We start from the raw sequence: 20,106 nt of genomic DNA, 5'->3' as shown, positions 1-20,106 counted from the left end.
AGGGACAATGTAGAACACATTGCTTCACGGAACAAAAGCATCGGAATTTCAAAGACACGAGGAAGATCGAATTCATACTCACAAATGCAGAAAACAAAGGATGAGTATTCTCTCTCCTCCATTAGTCGGCAACGTCATCTGCTTCAATGGAATCAAAGTGAGTGCTTGGGGCTGATGGAATTTTGCCCCCTAGCAAAATATGTATTGTCGTCAGAAAATGTCACCTCTGGAGGGCAACTGTGTTGGTGTGGCCGAGTGGTCAGGGTGATGGACTAAAAATTCACTGGGGTGTCCCCTCGTAGGTTCTTATCCTGCTGCCAAAGTGAGCTTTTCAGAGGAGAATCTAAGGATCTTTTGCAATTTCAAGACTGATTCAAATTTCTGAATGCCACGTGTAATTTCGGAGAAACCTCCACAGATCCAGAGGGACAAGGTAGAACACATTCCCTCTCAGAACAAAAGCATCGGAATTCCCAAGACACGAGAAAGATGGAATTCATACTCACCAATGTAGAACAACAAGGATGAGTATCCTATCTCCTTCAACAGTCGGCTACCTCATCTGCTTCTATGGGAAGTGTGAGTGCATGTGGCTTATGGTTTTCTGCAGTGTAGCAATATCTGTATTGTACTTGGAAAATGGCACCTGTGCATGGGACATTGTGTTGGTGCAGCGGTGGGACTGCAAAACTTTCCTAACAAAGTCCTAACAGATCCTAACACTTACTAACACTTCCTAACCGAGTCCTAACACTTCCTAACCAAGTCCTAACACTTTCCTAACACTTTCCTAACGCGAGTTCCTAACACGGAGGATTTCCTAACAGAGGGGTAAAAGAGCCAATCATCTTTCGACTTCCTGACTTGGGGGGCGGAGCAAATGGACCAATCATGGCCCTTTGTTTAACTTGGGGGCGAGGCAAATGAACCAATCATGGCCCTTTGTTTAACTTGGGGGGGCGGGGTGGATGAACCAATGACGGCTCGTCTCATCGCGCTATCCACAATCGCTTCCGTGAATGGAGGCTCCGGATCGCTTTCGTGAATCGAGGCTGCGGAGAGCGACCCTCGAAGACCAAGAGGGAGAAGAGGCGAGTCACATAAGAAGCATACAACATATCCAATTGTAAGGAAACATTCCTAATGTCTGCCCATGGTACAGAGGAGTGATAAAATTACTGTAATGGTAAAAGTACTGCAATGATAAACAAATGCTGCAATGACAGAAAATACTGCAATGATAAAAACAATGATTTACTTATTTTATAATTGTTTATATTTTGTAAGTTTTTGCTTTCTTTATATAAGTTTATATATACTGTTAATGTTTTCCTTTTTTATTATTTATTTTATAATTGTTTATATTTTGTAAGTTTTTGCTCTCTCTCTATACAACTTTATATATACTGTTAATGTTTCCCTTTTTTATCATTTATTTATTTATTTTATAATTGTTTATATTTTTTAATTTTTGCTCTCTTATCTATACAAGTTTGTATATACTGTTAATAAAGATAAAGATGTCATTTAATAGTCCCACAATGGGTAAATTTGCAGTGTTACAGCAGCAAAGATATAGATCACGCAGAGGTGGCGGCGTAATGTAGCCGTTAATGTATAACATTAGCAGCAGACATTCATAAAAAGCATGCAAATATACACAGTATATACGTCTATATACAAATCCAGGGTACAGAGGGGTGATAAAAGTACTGTAATGGTAAAAGTACTGCAATGATAAAAACAATGATTTATTTTATAATTGTTTATATTTTGTAATATTTGTTTTCTCTATACAAGTTTGTATTTACTGTTCATATTTCCCTTTATTAAACAAAACACAACAAGAACACAACTGTTGTGGTTGTGGTGTAACAGAAACACGCTCATTCATCCTTTGGGGTCGGAGTTTCTAGGTGCAAATCCTGGCAAGAGTGTGGAACTTGTTGGTTAAACCAATACTTCAATTAAACCGTATTTCTATTCGGAGAAACAATGAATTAAACGTATTAGATTTTGATACAATGTATTAGACTTTATAATTGTTTATATTTTGTAATTTTTGCTTTCGCTATACAAGTTTGAATTTACTGTTAATAATTACCTCTTTTATCATTTATTTTATAATTCTTTCACTTTTTTAATTTTTACTTTCTTATCCATACAAGTTTGTAATACTGTTAATATTTCCCTTTTTTATTATTTATTTATTTAATTAGTTTATAATTGTTTATATTTTGTAAGTTTTTGCTTTCTCTATATAAGTTTATACATACTGTTAATGTTTCCCTTTTTTATTATTTATTTATTTTATAATAGTTTATATTTTGTAAGTTTTTGCTTTCTCTATACAACTTTATATATACTGTTAACGTTTCCCTGTTTTATTATGTATTTACTTATTTTATAATTGTTTATATTTTGTAAGTTTTTGCTTTCTCTATACAAGTTTATATATACCGTTAATGTTTCCCACCAAGCCCGCGCCGAGATTCGAACCGCCTCAGTTTCCTCGTCCTCTCCCCTCTTCCTCCTCCTTCCCCCTCCCTTCTCCCCCCTTTTTTCCTCTTTCTTTCCCCCGCGAGACAGTCCATTATGCCCCATCCTCATTGTGTTGGTGCAGCGGTGGGACTGCAAAACTTTCCTAACAAAGTCCTAACAGATCCTAACACTTACTAACACTTCCTAACCGAGTCCTAACACTTCCTAACCAAGTCCTAACACTTTCCTAACACTTTCCTAACGCGAGTTCCTAACACGGAGGATTTCCTAACAGAGGGGTAAAAGAGCCAATCATCTTTCGACTTCCTGACTTGGGGGGCGGAGCAAATGGACCAATCATGGCCCTTTGTTTAACTTGGGGGCGAGGCAAATGAACCAATCATGGCCCTTTGTTTAACTTGGGGGGGCGGGGTGGATGAACCAATGACGGCTCGTCTCATCGCGCTATCCACAATCGCTTCCGTGAATGGAGGCTCCGGATCGCTTTCGTGAATCGAGGCTGCGGAGAGCGACCCTCGAAGACCAAGAGGGAGAAGAGGCGAGTCACATAAGAAGCATACAACATATCCAATTGTAAGGAAACATTCCTAATGTCTGCCCATGGTACAGAGGAGTGATAAAATTACTGTAATGGTAAAAGTACTGCAATGATAAACAAATGCTGCAATGACAGAAAATACTGCAATGATAAAAACAATGATTTACTTATTTTATAATTGTTTATATTTTGTAAGTTTTTGCTTTCTTTATATAAGTTTATATATACTGTTAATGTTTTCCTTTTTTATTATTTATTTTATAATTGTTTATATTTTGTAAGTTTTTGCTCTCTCTCTATACAACTTTATATATACTGTTAATGTTTCCCTTTTTTATCATTTATTTATTTATTTTATAATTGTTTATATTTTTTAATTTTTGCTCTCTTATCTATACAAGTTTGTATATACTGTTAATAAAGATAAAGATGTCATTTAATAGTCCCACAATGGGTAAATTTGCAGTGTTACAGCAGCAAAGATATAGATCACGCAGAGGTGGCGGCGTAATGTAGCCGTTAATGTATAACATTAGCAGCAGACATTCATAAAAAGCATGCAAATATACACAGTATATACGTCTATATACAAATCCAGGGTACAGAGGGGTGATAAAAGTACTGTAATGGTAAAAGTACTGCAATGATAAAAACAATGATTTATTTTATAATTGTTTATATTTTGTAATATTTGTTTTCTCTATACAAGTTTGTATTTACTGTTCATATTTCCCTTTATTAAACAAAACACAACAAGAACACAACTGTTGTGGTTGTGGTGTAACAGAAACACGCTCATTCATCCTTTGGGGTCGGAGTTTCTAGGTGCAAATCCTGGCAAGAGTGTGGAACTTGTTGGTTAAACCAATACTTCAATTAAACCGTATTTCTATTCGGAGAAACAATGAATTAAACGTATTAGATTTTGATACAATGTATTAGACTTTATAATTGTTTATATTTTGTAATTTTTGCTTTCGCTATACAAGTTTGAATTTACTGTTAATAATTACCTCTTTTATCATTTATTTTATAATTCTTTCACTTTTTTAATTTTTACTTTCTTATCCATACAAGTTTGTAATACTGTTAATATTTCCCTTTTTTATTATTTATTTATTTAATTAGTTTATAATTGTTTATATTTTGTAAGTTTTTGCTTTCTCTATATAAGTTTATACATACTGTTAATGTTTCCCTTTTTTATTATTTATTTATTTTATAATAGTTTATATTTTGTAAGTTTTTGCTTTCTCTATACAACTTTATATATACTGTTAACGTTTCCCTGTTTTATTATGTATTTACTTATTTTATAATTGTTTATATTTTGTAAGTTTTTGCTTTCTCTATACAAGTTTATATATACCGTTAATGTTTCCCACCAAGCCCGCGCCGAGATTCGAACCGCCTCAGTTTCCTCGTCCTCTCCCCTCTTCCTCCTCCTTCCCCCTCCCTTCTCCCCCCTTTTTTCCTCTTTCTTTCCCCCGCGAGACAGTCCATTATGCCCCATCCTCATTGTGTTGGTGCAGCGGTGGGACTGCAAAACTTTCCTAACAAAGTCCTAACAGATCCTAACACTTACTAACACTTCCTAACCGAGTCCTAACACTTCCTAACCAAGTCCTAACACTTTCCTAACACTTTCCTAACGCGAGTTCCTAACACGGAGGATTTCCTAACAGAGGGGTAAAAGAGCCAATCATCTTTCGACTTCCTGACTTGGGGGGCGGAGCAAATGGACCAATCATGGCCCTTTGTTTAACTTGGGGGCGAGGCAAATGAACCAATCATGGCCCTTTGTTTAACTTGGGGGGGCGGGGTGGATGAACCAATGACGGCTCGTCTCATCGCGCTATCCACAATCGCTTCCGTGAATGGAGGCTCCGGATCGCTTTCGTGAATCGAGGCTGCGGAGAGCGACCCTCGAAGACCAAGAGGGAGAAGAGGCGAGTCACATAAGAAGCATACAACATATCCAATTGTAAGGAAACATTCCTAATGTCTGCCCATGGTACAGAGGAGTGATAAAATTACTGTAATGGTAAAAGTACTGCAATGATAAACAAATGCTGCAATGACAGAAAATACTGCAATGATAAAAACAATGATTTACTTATTTTATAATTGTTTATATTTTGTAAGTTTTTGCTTTCTTTATATAAGTTTATATATACTGTTAATGTTTTCCTTTTTTATTATTTATTTTATAATTGTTTATATTTTGTAAGTTTTTGCTCTCTCTCTATACAACTTTATATATACTGTTAATGTTTCCCTTTTTTATCATTTATTTATTTATTTTATAATTGTTTATATTTTTTAATTTTTGCTCTCTTATCTATACAAGTTTGTATATACTGTTAATAAAGATAAAGATGTCATTTAATAGTCCCACAATGGGTAAATTTGCAGTGTTACAGCAGCAAAGATATAGATCACGCAGAGGTGGCGGCGTAATGTAGCCGTTAATGTATAACATTAGCAGCAGACATTCATAAAAAGCATGCAAATATACACAGTATATACGTCTATATACAAATCCAGGGTACAGAGGGGTGATAAAAGTACTGTAATGGTAAAAGTACTGCAATGATAAAAACAATGATTTATTTTATAATTGTTTATATTTTGTAATATTTGTTTTCTCTATACAAGTTTGTATTTACTGTTCATATTTCCCTTTATTAAACAAAACACAACAAGAACACAACTGTTGTGGTTGTGGTGTAACAGAAACACGCTCATTCATCCTTTGGGGTCGGAGTTTCTAGGTGCAAATCCTGGCAAGAGTGTGGAACTTGTTGGTTAAACCAATACTTCAATTAAACCGTATTTCTATTCGGAGAAACAATGAATTAAACGTATTAGATTTTGATACAATGTATTAGACTTTATAATTGTTTATATTTTGTAATTTTTGCTTTCGCTATACAAGTTTGAATTTACTGTTAATAATTACCTCTTTTATCATTTATTTTATAATTCTTTCACTTTTTTAATTTTTACTTTCTTATCCATACAAGTTTGTAATACTGTTAATATTTCCCTTTTTTATTATTTATTTATTTAATTAGTTTATAATTGTTTATATTTTGTAAGTTTTTGCTTTCTCTATATAAGTTTATACATACTGTTAATGTTTCCCTTTTTTATTATTTATTTATTTTATAATAGTTTATATTTTGTAAGTTTTTGCTTTCTCTATACAACTTTATATATACTGTTAACGTTTCCCTGTTTTATTATGTATTTACTTATTTTATAATTGTTTATATTTTGTAAGTTTTTGCTTTCTCTATACAAGTTTATATATACCGTTAATGTTTCCCACCAAGCCCGCGCCGAGATTCGAACCGCCTCAGTTTCCTCGTCCTCTCCCCTCTTCCTCCTCCTTCCCCCTCCCTTCTCCCCCCTTTTTTCCTCTTTCTTTCCCCCGCGAGACAGTCCATTATGCCCCATCCTCATTGTGTTGGTGCAGCGGTGGGACTGCAAAACTTTCCTAACAAAGTCCTAACAGATCCTAACACTTACTAACACTTCCTAACCGAGTCCTAACACTTCCTAACCAAGTCCTAACACTTTCCTAACACTTTCCTAACGCGAGTTCCTAACACGGAGGATTTCCTAACAGAGGGGTAAAAGAGCCAATCATCTTTCGACTTCCTGACTTGGGGGGCGGAGCAAATGGACCAATCATGGCCCTTTGTTTAACTTGGGGGCGAGGCAAATGAACCAATCATGGCCCTTTGTTTAACTTGGGGGGGCGGGGTGGATGAACCAATGACGGCTCGTCTCATCGCGCTATCCACAATCGCTTCCGTGAATGGAGGCTCCGGATCGCTTTCGTGAATCGAGGCTGCGGAGAGCGACCCTCGAAGACCAAGAGGGAGAAGAGGCGAGTCACATAAGAAGCATACAACATATCCAATTGTAAGGAAACATTCCTAATGTCTGCCCATGGTACAGAGGAGTGATAAAATTACTGTAATGGTAAAAGTACTGCAATGATAAACAAATGCTGCAATGACAGAAAATACTGCAATGATAAAAACAATGATTTACTTATTTTATAATTGTTTATATTTTGTAAGTTTTTGCTTTCTTTATATAAGTTTATATATACTGTTAATGTTTTCCTTTTTTATTATTTATTTTATAATTGTTTATATTTTGTAAGTTTTTGCTCTCTCTCTATACAACTTTATATATACTGTTAATGTTTCCCTTTTTTATCATTTATTTATTTATTTTATAATTGTTTATATTTTTTAATTTTTGCTCTCTTATCTATACAAGTTTGTATATACTGTTAATAAAGATAAAGATGTCATTTAATAGTCCCACAATGGGTAAATTTGCAGTGTTACAGCAGCAAAGATATAGATCACGCAGAGGTGGCGGCGTAATGTAGCCGTTAATGTATAACATTAGCAGCAGACATTCATAAAAAGCATGCAAATATACACAGTATATACGTCTATATACAAATCCAGGGTACAGAGGGGTGATAAAAGTACTGTAATGGTAAAAGTACTGCAATGATAAAAACAATGATTTATTTTATAATTGTTTATATTTTGTAATATTTGTTTTCTCTATACAAGTTTGTATTTACTGTTCATATTTCCCTTTATTAAACAAAACACAACAAGAACACAACTGTTGTGGTTGTGGTGTAACAGAAACACGCTCATTCATCCTTTGGGGTCGGAGTTTCTAGGTGCAAATCCTGGCAAGAGTGTGGAACTTGTTGGTTAAACCAATACTTCAATTAAACCGTATTTCTATTCGGAGAAACAATGAATTAAACGTATTAGATTTTGATACAATGTATTAGACTTTATAATTGTTTATATTTTGTAATTTTTGCTTTCGCTATACAAGTTTGAATTTACTGTTAATAATTACCTCTTTTATCATTTATTTTATAATTCTTTCACTTTTTTAATTTTTACTTTCTTATCCATACAAGTTTGTAATACTGTTAATATTTCCCTTTTTTATTATTTATTTATTTAATTAGTTTATAATTGTTTATATTTTGTAAGTTTTTGCTTTCTCTATATAAGTTTATACATACTGTTAATGTTTCCCTTTTTTATTATTTATTTATTTTATAATAGTTTATATTTTGTAAGTTTTTGCTTTCTCTATACAACTTTATATATACTGTTAACGTTTCCCTGTTTTATTATGTATTTACTTATTTTATAATTGTTTATATTTTGTAAGTTTTTGCTTTCTCTATACAAGTTTATATATACCGTTAATGTTTCCCACCAAGCCCGCGCCGAGATTCGAACCGCCTCAGTTTCCTCGTCCTCTCCCCTCTTCCTCCTCCTTCCCCCTCCCTTCTCCCCCCTTTTTTCCTCTTTCTTTCCCCCGCGAGACAGTCCATTATGCCCCATCCTCATTGTGTTGGTGCAGCGGTGGGACTGCAAAACTTTCCTAACAAAGTCCTAACAGATCCTAACACTTACTAACACTTCCTAACCGAGTCCTAGGATGGGGCATAATGGACTGTCTCGCGGGGGAAAGAAAGAGGAAAAAAGGGGCGGGCATTAGTGCAATTGTGCAGTCCTAGGATGCAATATAAACCGCTACTGCACTTTCAGCCAAGGGTGTACTTAAATATTGACCAATGATGTATTTTGTTTACATTACCGTATTCTTATTACTGTACTTCTATCTCTGCAGTATTTCTACCATTGCAGGACGTTCACTATTACAGTACTTTTATCCTTGCAGTACTTTTATAATTGCAGTATTCGTATCATTGCGGTACTTTTACTATCACAGTACTTTTATCATTGCAATATTTTTATCATTGCAGTATTTTCAATCATTTAGTAGTTTTTATCATTACAGTGTTTCCCCCTCTGTATAATGGACATACATTAGGAGTGTTTCCTTAAACTAGATACGTTTATACTGTGTATATTTGCATGCATTGTTATGAATGTCTGCTGCTAATGTTATACATTAACGGCTACATTACGCCGCCGACTCTGTGTGATCTATATCTTTGCTGCTGTAACACCTCAAATATCCCCATTGTGGGACTAATAAAGGACATCTTATCTTATCTTATCTTATCTTAATGACCTTCTCATTCTCAAACGGTCCAATGAATCTGGGGGCTAGTTTGCGGGAATCAGTCTGGAGGGGAAGGTCACGGGAGGATAGCCAAACCATTTGCCCTGGGCGATAGTCAGGGGCCGGAGATCGATGTCTATCGGCCAGTTGTTGGTTGCGCTGGGCTGTGCGGGACAGGACGGCTCTGGCATGTCTCCATACGGCATGGCAACGCCGCAGATGAGCGCGGACAGAGGGAACGGCGACCGCTTGTTCCGGGGAAGGGAATAGTGGAGGTTGATATCCATATGCGACCATGAACAGAGACATGCCCATGGATGAGGAGGTGAGGGAATTGTGGGAATACTCGATCCATGGTAGGTGTAGGCTCCAGGAAGCAGGACGGCGGGCCAAAACACACCTGAGGGATGACTCCAGATCCTGATTGACTCTCTCTGATGTTCATTGGTCTGGGGATGATAACCTGAAGACAGGCTAGAGGACACTCCCAGAGCTTTACAGAAAGCTTGCCATACCTGGGATGTGAACTGGGGACCCCGGTCAGAAACAATGTCAATGGGGATGCCATGAAGCTTGAAGACGTGGTTCACTAGGATGTTTGCCGTCTCAAATGCGGAAGGAAGTTTGGGTAATGGAATGAAGTGAACCATCTTGGAGAAACGGTCAACTACAGTCAGTATGACCGTGTTTCCCTCGGAGGGCAGCAGGCCAGAGACGAAATCGACCGACTGGTGGGACCAGGGGCGGCTGGGGATGGGCAGGGGTTGCAGAAGACCCATTGGGCGATGGTGAGAAGGCTTCCCCCGAGAGCAGGTGTGGCAAGCAGCGACGAACTCCCTCACATCTTGAGCCATTCGGGGCCACCAGAAGCGTTGCCGCAGGAATTGGAGGGTTCAATTCAATGATGACAAGCCAACTTGGAAGAATGTCCCAATTGCAGGACTTGAGAGCGGACAGAATCTGGGACAAAGAGTCGATCCGGAGGGCCCGAGCCAGGATCTGGTTGCTGTTGTTGGGCCTGCAAGACGGCTTGCTCAATGTCCCACACAGCCGCCCTGATGAAACATGAAGAGGGGATGATGGTCTCCGGATCCTGCCTCTCTGAAGGTTGATCATGCATGAGGGAGGAGACAGTGGCATGCAAGTTAATGCGACGAGGAGGTTCAGTCGAGGTTCTAGTGTCGCTCACCCTAAGGCGGCGTTCTGTGGTATCAAGAGGACCCCTGGGTACGAGTGAGCACTGATTGATAAAGTGCCCAGGCTTTCCACAGTAGAGACAAAGACCCTGCGCAACCCGCCGGGCGCGTTCCTCCTGGGAGAGGCGAGTTCTGCTAAGTTGCATGGGTTCTTCCCCGGCAGAAGCAGGCATCAAGGTGCTTGTAAAAGGCTGGGCGATCCGTCGCGGAATGGCCGTGTGAGGGGAGTTAGGGTGGGCAGGTCTGGCACTGCGACGGCGTTCTCTGATGCGGTTGTCAATCCGAATCACTAAGGAGATTAATTGCTCGAGGGACTCAGGCTCGTCCCGTGTAGACAGTTCGTCTTGAAGCTCTTCGGACAGTCCGCAAACGAAGGCTGTTCTCTGTCCTGCCTCATTCCATCCTGTTTCAGAGGCTAAAATCCTGAACTCTATGGCATATTCTGCAGCTGACTGTGAGCCCTGACGTAATGCCCATAGTCGTTTGCCTGAAGACTCGGTACGGAAGGGCTGATCAAAGACTCTGCGCATCTCCTCAGAAAAAGCAGAAATGATCTCAATGTTTCTGACTTTGACTCCCACAAGGAATTGGCCCACTTCCCTGCTTTTCCCCGAAGCAAGTTAATGACATAGGCCAGCTTGGCGCGATCATCCAAAAAAGCGCACGGTTGTTGCTCAAAAACCAAGGAACAGTTTACTAGGAATTGGACACAGGCTCCTAACTCCCCAGAATAATGTTCAGGTGGCGGAATGTTGGGTTCACGGTGAAAAGGCACAGCAGTAGCGGGTGAGTCGGTCACTCCTTGATTGGACGTGTGGGCCGGAGTCGGTGATGACGATTGTGGTGGAGCGCTGGACGTCATCTGGATAGTCAATGAGTTGACGGTGTTGGAGAGGTTCTGAATAGACTCCATAACCTCCCTCAGGATTTGGTCGTGCTGGCCGAGCAGTGCCCCTTGTGCCCTCATGGCGCGGTGGATTGGGTCCTCTGGGTCTGCTGGGTCCATGATGGTCAGTACGTGCTGTCACGTGAGGAGAGGGGTTTGGACCCAAAAGCAGACAGGAGACGGAGGTGGCGACGTAAAAGTCTTTATATACAAAATTCCAAGTAATAACAAGCAGGCCTGGATTAAGAACACATGGAAAATGGCTGACATCCTCACATGAAGAAAGCTTAACGTACTGACGATGTGTCTCTGAATAACTTGCTCTTAAATACTCAAGGAATCAAGCCTATATGACATCATAAAAGACCAGAACATAAAAGGACCATAGCAACTATGTAGCAACGGACACGTTAAGGCATATCACAACAAGATGAGTATTCTATCTCCTTCATTAGTCGGCAACCTCATCTGGGATCAAAAAGAGTGCTTATATTATCAGATAAGCGTCCACATCTTGAAGGACATTGCAAACTTGGGGCTGATGGATTTCTGCCCCCTAGCACATCTCCTTGAAGGACATTACAAACTCAGTTTTGCTCGAACAAGACTGTTTTTAGACTTCATTTCTTTTGCAATTAAAAAACTGATTCAAATTTCTGAATGCCACGTGTAATTTCGGAGAAACCTCCACAGATCCAGAGGGACAAGGTAGAACACATTCCCTCTCGGAACAAAAGCATCGGAATTCCCAAGACACGAGAAAGATGGAATTCATACTCACCAATGTCGAACAACAAGGATGAGTATTCTAGATCCTTCAACAGTCAGCAACCTCATCTGCTTCAATGGGAGGAGTGAGTGCATGTGGCTGATGGGTTTCTGCAGTGTAGCAATATTTGTATTGTACTTGGAAAATGTAACCTGCAACGGGGACACTTTGTTGGTGTGGCTGAGTGGTTAAGGCGATGGACTTGAAATCCATTGGGGTCTCCCCTCGTAGGTTCAAATCCTGCTGCCAACGTGGGCTTTTTAGAGGAGAACCGGGTGTTCTCTCATCTGATAAGACTTTTCAACAGTTGAACAAATCGCATCATGCAAAATGTAAAATCCACATTATTCTACAAGAATGGTTGTATTAGGGTAAACTGTGTTTTGTTGGACGAATACAGTGTTTGGACTATGGATCTTTGGCAATTTGGCAAAATCTGTATTGTACTTGGAAAATCTCACCTACAACAGGCATACTGTGATGACTGAGTGGTTAAGCCTAAAGGATAATGTAAATGGCAGTCAATTTAAAACTGAACAAAGGTTAGACGGCTCGGAGCCACTTTTGTGATCCTGGCATGGAAGTCCATTGTTTCAGAGGGGTCTCGTTCACACCTCCTGTGGTGCAGCTGTGATCTAATCTTCCTGCATTCCTCTCCTGAATGTCTGGTCATTAGCATGGTCTAAACTTCAGTTACACTTAAAGGATTTCATACTTTTGACTATTAAAGGAATATAAGAGTTTGAGCTTAACATAGTTCATTAGATGTTGGTGCATCCAATGTATGAAAATGTGATATTGTAAAATGCTGAGAGTGTGACTGGGGGCGAGAAACTGGTTGCGGGGGTTGTGCAAGAATGGAATGTTTTAGAAACCGAAGGTGCTGAGCGAGACGAGATGACTCCGGGAAGGAGCGGCCATCGGGGGAATCGCACGCAGGAGGAGCCACGGGATTCGGCGGGAGGAGAAAGACCAATGAGAGCGAGCTAAAGTTAACTGCAATACACATAGCCAATAGAATCATGCCAGGATGCCTTTGTCTGTGCCATTTTGCATGTTGTATAGTATGAATCAGGACTGGGCAACTCGGGGGTAGAACACATTCGCTGGTGGTATGAGAGGTGTAGAGCTGTATTGAGAGGGACCCAAACTCAAGTTGTAGATTTGTGTGTTAGGAATAAATCCACTCGTGTGTGAAAATGCCGGCTTCCTGATACCTTTCTATTGCAGAACGAGCGCGCATATTGTTGGATGTGTGAGAGTTGGGTAAGGTCGCAAATTGGAGTCAGATTACTTATTTGAGTTTACATTGGGTTAAAGTTAAATTCTAACATTGATATAAAGATAAATTCCAACAATTTATGGTGACCCCGACGTGATGCATGAGAGGTAATAGAAGTCTGGGACTTCAAAGAGAGTCTGGGGCTCTAAGAAAAGGAAAGAAGCCTGGGGCTTCAAGAGCCTGGGGCTCAAAGGAAGCCTGGGGCTTCAGGAAAAACCACAAGAGTCTGAGACTCGGGCCTGGGGCCCACGTCCACACCAGGTGACGACCTGATAAAGATTAAAGGATAAAGGAGCCACACTTCTGACCGTCCTTCCTCTTGGGCCCACAGTGACATAAGGTAAGCAGATCCATTTCAAATTCTGCATATTGGCAACGCTAAATTATAAGAGGAAGGCGGAGTGGAACGGCGTTAAAATGTATAAATAAATAAGTGTAAAAGTGTGGACGATAGTAGTGTAAAATCTGGGATTTACCTACTAGAATAGTTTGGAACTATTCGTGGTTAAGATACGGTATAAAATCTGGGATTTACGTATCGGGACACGGTTTAAAATCTGGGATTTACGTGTCTGTGTGGAAGCTGTGTGAATGTGAAGGCTAAAATTGTTCTGCGTAAGAAGTGGTTGGGACACACACGAGTGGATTTCAGGATGTTGAAGGAGAGGAAGTGTTATAGTGGTCTCGGGTCCTGGGTGTGGCAAGGAGATTAAGGATAAATTCATAAAAATGAAACATAAAAAAGAGAAGAAAAACATGAAGTAGGGATGAAATAAGAAAAGAGAAAGAAAGAAAGCTAGAGAAAAGAGAAGAAATTGTGTCAGTGTAGCGATTGGAAGTTCAATAAGAAAAGAAAAGGAATGTGAAAAAGATGCAGAATGTGTAGAAAAGAGAAAGGAACAATTAATGTTCCATGGAAAGGAGGATAATGAAACAGGCAGTATTGAAGAAGGTGTGACTTGAACAAATGAAAAGGATAAGAATTAGGGTCTGCTGTAAGGAGGAATTGAAGAAATAAATATTTTATGTTTCATACTTTAGTTGATGGTCTTTCTATTAAGGTAACTGTAATTAGTAACTGGAATGAAATGCACAGATGGAAATGACACAAAGAAAAAGATTGGTGTTATGAAATCATAATTGAATGAAGCTTTTGAGAGCATGCGAAACCTTTGCAAGAGCATAGGTGGTTCCTGTCTTTGTAGTTTGTGATTTGATACCTTGATTGGTTGAGTGGCTTTGGTAAGGCTACAGTGAATTTGGAAAATTAAAGGAAAAAAATAAGAGTGAGAAAGATTTTAAAGAAGGCAATGAGTATAGGTGTAATCGTAAAATCATGAGTGTGCTCTAACAAAGAGTTAACAGCTCTTTGAAGTTAGATGCCCGTTCCAAAGTAGGGGGAGGAAGTCAGAGAAGGAGGATGAAGTGATTGAAAAAGTGGAAGAAAAGACGGAATGTCTGAGAGGCATTTATCCACAGTTGCCAGACTCGCAACAGTATGTGTTTGAGCCGCCGCCCGATCCGACGGCGCCATTAATGGGGGGGGAGCAGAATGGTTTGAGATGCAAAAGATAACGATTCACAGATGACACCAGCGACCATACAATTGATCGAACAGGCTGTGAATAATGAGAGAGAGGGTGCAAGGAGAACAGCAGGGGAGTGTGGAGACGCCCGTGCTGGCCCCGGGGGGGGGAAGCACCAGCAGGAACATGTAAACATTTCAGACACAAGAGGAAAAACAGGCATCAATGGCAGTCGTTAACTGATTGAAAAGGAAGATATGCCTTTTGGTGCTCTCGTAAGAAGGTCACAGTCCTTTTGTTTCAGAGGTGTGTCGCGGCACCCCCCTCGATGTTGCAGACGTTGATCTAATCTTCAGGCATCTGCCTCTCATTGAGGTGTGGAGCAGTTTTTTTTACAGTGCTAGTGTAGTATGGTACGGGATAAAATATATGTATTCAACCTAACAATAAATACAAATTAGCAGGGAATTAGAACACAAGTTAAACACTGAAACATGCAGGGGATGCCTGAGGAACAGCAGGGCGGCGACAATCTTATTAAAATTTAAATTTTAAGCAAAGGGATTATGGTTTTGGGATAAGTTTTAAGTGAAGTATCCTATGAACATGTTGAAAGAAAATCTTTGGAAAGGGGAATATCTAGCCATTGGAGATTGGTTTACCAAATTTAAAGTTGGACTAAATAGTTTTGTAGATGATTTATTAACTGATGTGTATTAAATGTGACAAAGGTGGAAGACAGATGTTTTTGTTTGACTGTACGACGCGAACGCTGACATGACAATTTTAGAGGATATGACATCATTCCATAAATACCAGACTGCTAACATTCGCATCTATGAGCTGTTTGATGTCACAGGTGCAGTTTCGTCAGCTGCGTCCAGGAGAGGAGAAACAACTTCACGGGGAGTGAATGGGAAAATCCAGAGACCCACAGTTGTAAATTTTGGCATACGCTGGCTAAATTAAGGCAAAATTATGGATCTGCCAGCACAAATCTCAGTGAAATCAAGGCGGACGCGCCAAGGGAGGGGTCTCTGTGTGGAATTGGAAAGTATCGTTTGGTGAATGACAGTGTGAAAGAAAAGTGTTTGTATGCATATGTGGTTTGAGTGAATGTTGTAGGGACGGGCCTCAGGACAGAAAATTGTTTGAGGTCACCGGCAAGCCCTTACAGTACTTAGGATGCGATGGGTGGACAGGCCTGATCAACCTGAATCCCTATTGCACTCCCGAGTATTGATTTTGAAATTGTTTTTGGAGATAGATTGGAGTAATTAAATTCAAGCATCAAGTGAATGATTGATTGACGTTATTACACAAAATTTATGCAAAACTGAAAGTTTTGGAAGGAAGATAATTTACCCCTTCTCATTCTCACTGGCAAGTGCCACTCGTCCAGTTCTGTCCACAGGTTTGAGGTGACATGTGACCAGTGTGACCAGAAGGCCAGAGACTGCTTCAAATAGCGCCTCACCACTACCATCCCAGAGGTTCTCCTCAACAAGGAGGGAGATATAAGACATATTCACATTGGATGCGCGACTAGATAACACACACCCAGTCCAGGATAGGGCAAAATTTTCTTGGATTGTTCAGACTTTTCCATATAATACAGCACCACAGCAGTGATACTTGAAGTTAATGTCGAATTAGTGGCACTGTTTTTATGGAAAATTACTCACTTAACGCAAGGGTAAGTTGTTGTAGAGGAGATATTTCAGACAAAAATGACCCTGAAGTGGTCACAAGCACGTGTCTCATGTTGGATGTATGAAATTTTATTCTGATATTTTCCATTGTAACGTATTTCATTGTATTTAGGACTAAGACATTGTAAAACACTGTTTGGAAGAACTTATAGAATACCTCAAATTTAAGAACAAATGGGAAATAGATGTTGAAGCAACTTTAGTTGACCATATGTGAAAAATGTTAGAAAAACAAAAGACAGGCGCAAATTTAGAGTGACAAAGCTCTTTCCGTCTCCCAGCAGGGGCAGTAATCTAGTAAAGCCAGGATACTGGGTGCTTGTAAGAAGTTTGAAGATAAGACATTTGTAATTACCCAAGGGGGAAGGAGGGGTTAGTAACAGCTCTCACAGCTGTAAAGATAGCAGAAAGGTCAACATTGGTTTATTCGACACGTTGTAAAGAGGTCACGTTGGTTGAAATCTCCTACAAAGGAGACACCAGACTAAGAGGTTTATACAGAGTTACAGGCGGGACAAAATTTATTTCAGAGGAACTATCCTCACTTGAGGCCGAGGCCAGATCTGCTGACCAGCATGATGGTCACCAGCTAAATGGGGACACCTCAGGTGAGATTGGCTGTGCCGTGCATCAGATATTTCTGGCCCGTTGGGGTCGATGTTGCTGTGTCTTTCAGGTGGGGAAAAGGGAGACAGGCCTGGTCTATGTGGCCAGGGCGAGACATGAATGGAGTGAGACTTCCGGCAGTGACCCATCCAATAATGTCGACATTACACAGCTGTTCCAGTTGGCCGTCCACAAGGGCGTGCACCTTCCAGTGGCAGACATCAGGCGAAATAGTCCATGAATGAAATAATGCTAATCGGCCTAAGTAGAACACATTTTGTACCTAATTTTGCACGACATCAGAAAAGGAATATATGGGATTGGATTAAGGAGCGTGACTAAAATTGTTGTACTTGCAGGTTTAGAAGGCCAAGAGAGATAAGAAAAAAGGAGGCAGCTGCTCCTTCCACTTCGGCTGCTTCTGGGCAAGGTTCGGGTGACGCAGCGCCACAGCAGACTGGCTGCTGTCCATAGCAGGCCAGTCAACGAGGTTGGGATTGCAGTAACAGAGGTACGGGTGGTTACAGACGGGGGTTGTGAGTGGGGTGTGCACTTGCTGCGGGGTGTGGGGTCACTGGGTGATGAGCTGTCCATGCCGAGCCACTTTCTGGAATGTGCCATCCTCCGGTGCCATATCTGTCACAAAGAGCTCCACCAGCGCAGGGGGCGCCACCGTTACCCACTCCCAACGCACTTGACACAAACCCGCTCGTACCCCATTCCATGACAGGGGGCAGCGGAGCTTCAGCATTCGAGGACTAGCAGGTCCTAGCAGTCCGGGGACGGTGGATGGACAAGTTTTCGATGGTGCTGGATATTGGGGCGAGCTATGAGCTCCTTCCGCAACCCCCACTGAGCCATGTGGACTCTCAAGAGTGCCTGAGTCACTGCCATTGACTGAACGAACACTGGAATTCGAGTGGCATTCCCGAATGGGACTGAACTTGACTGTGCACATCCGTTGGAGGGAGCATATGTCGTGCTCTCTTCCTTCCCAGTGGCTAAACTGAACTGAAACATTTGAGGGCAGCTCTGAAACCTGGTTCCCATCCTCCCGCGGTGGGTATTCCCTGTTCTTGCTCTGGTCTGAGTGGTTTAGCAACCGCCACCCTTTCAATTCACCAATTGACATATCACATTGTACATGTGATCACAAACATGATTTGGTTTATCAAAAATGCACTCATCCAAATTTAGTCATGAGTGCATCTTGCGTTAGAATTATATATTTGTTATGTCTACTGGCGTTGCCTCGCACGCGTGCCTTGTCCCTGAGCAGCGGAAATGGTATGAATTGTTTACTTTCGCCGAGCCACAAATCGCATTGAATATTGATGAGCGTCATCATACTAGAGATCTAGACCCCATAGTTGTTGCACAATCGGGAGATCATATATCAGCACCGACTACAAATTCTTTGGTTTTGGGAACATTACTAAATTTCAAAATTTCCAGGGAAGGGTCGCTCGGAAATGGTAGTTCTGTGTGTGTCTCTGCTAGAGGTGTTGTGGACCCAGGGCCCGACTGAGTTGGGGCTCGGCTCCACAGCTCCGCGATGTTTTTACTGTCTCTACCCCTCCCCCAGTTGACAGAATCAGTGTGGGCACAGCCTGTAGGTGGATTGAGCCAATCATGAGACAATAGGAGGTGAAGACTGCAGCGGTCTTGGAGCTGTCTATGTCTTGTAGAGCACCTTTTCTTCCCATAAAAAAAATAAATAAATAAAAAATAGAGGTTTAATTCGGTATCTGCGTTATTATAGTTTTGGGATTTTTTATTTTAAGCATAAATGGTTACTATTTCATTTGTGTTGCTTTGAAATTTGTCAATTAACAGTCAAAATTGGAGCGTTAGCTCGAGGCTTAATTTGTAATCTCGGAACACAGTTAGATATTTGAACTCAGTGAACTCAGCATCACTGGAGTCGGACATCGCTCCGTACATCAACCTCCGGGTGCTTTCCCGGAGGTGGACTCATTCTCGCTGATAAGGACAGTTTAGAGTTCTGGCTAGAACCTGACACGCCATCCAATTGGGAACTACAGGACAAAAGTGGTACCATAGCTCACAGTTGCGCCCGGCCCCAGTATTTGTGCCCGCCATGGTTGAGCTTAGGGGTTGACCGCCCGGACGGGCAGGTCAAGAGAGGGAATGTGTAGATGGCATGAATTGGATCAAAGTCAGACACTTTCGAGTCTGAACAAAGACGATGACGATGCAAATGTTTAACTTATTGACTATTTTACCTGCTGGCGTGTGCTTTGTGTGGACGATGTTTGCGTTTGAACATAGGATGCGGGATGACAGAAGTGATGGAGCGAAAGGAGCATGTAATGGAATGGTATGGTATGGAGCAGAGCGAGATGATGGTAAGACGCTGACACAGACACAACAACTACTGCTAAATCTGAAATGTAAACAACCGACACAGGTGAACACTTGGGTACAATTTTAATTGGACACACCCATGGAATGATGTGGGAATAAAAAAGAAAGAGCCTATTTTTGACACCCAAGTTGCAAAACAAAAGTTCACCTGCCTAAAAGTTAAATGGGACTGGTCCTGGGATTGGAAATCTCCAGGAGTCATGGTGTAATGAAAATGTGTCTTTGCCAGTAGGAATCCCTCTCGCTCGTGATGATGTTTGGCTGTGGTGTGGAGAGAAAGTGCTGTACGATAGGCTTCCCACCAATGCCTCAGGTAAGTGCGCCCTGGTAACGCTGATCATGCCAGTTAGTGTGACAGCCTTAGATCTGGCCAAAATGGAGTGGGAAGGTGTTGGACAATGGGGAAGAATCCCCTTCCTTAACAGGAAGAGAAGGGACATGCAAGAATGGTTGAATGCAGGAGATCCCACGTATATAGATGCAATTGGAGTTCCAAGAGGGATCCCTGACGAGTATAAATTGGTGGATCAAATTGCGGCAGGATGGGAGAGCCTTTTCCTGTTCGTTACAGTAAACAAAAATGTGGACCGGATTAATTATGT

General features: G+C 40.9%; 1 non-coding gene across 1 annotated transcript; it reads left to right on the top strand.

The window, feature by feature from the left end:
* Window positions 1–12,160: 12,160 nt before the first annotated feature.
* Window positions 12,161–12,242, top strand: trnas-uga (transfer RNA serine (anticodon UGA)). The gene has a single exon. It is a non-coding gene; the product is annotated as a tRNA-Ser (tRNA).
* The last annotated feature ends 7,864 nt before the right edge of the window (window positions 12,243–20,106 follow it).

Source organism: Idiotropiscis lumnitzeri, chromosome 19, assembly GCF_059441095.1.
Source record: "Idiotropiscis lumnitzeri isolate Australia: NSW breed Sydney's pygmy pipehorse chromosome 19, RoL_Ilum_1.0, whole genome shotgun sequence".
NCBI classification, from domain to species: Eukaryota; Metazoa; Chordata; class Actinopteri; order Syngnathiformes; family Syngnathidae; genus Idiotropiscis; species Idiotropiscis lumnitzeri.
This window is presented reverse-complemented; position numbering and strand designations above follow the sequence as displayed.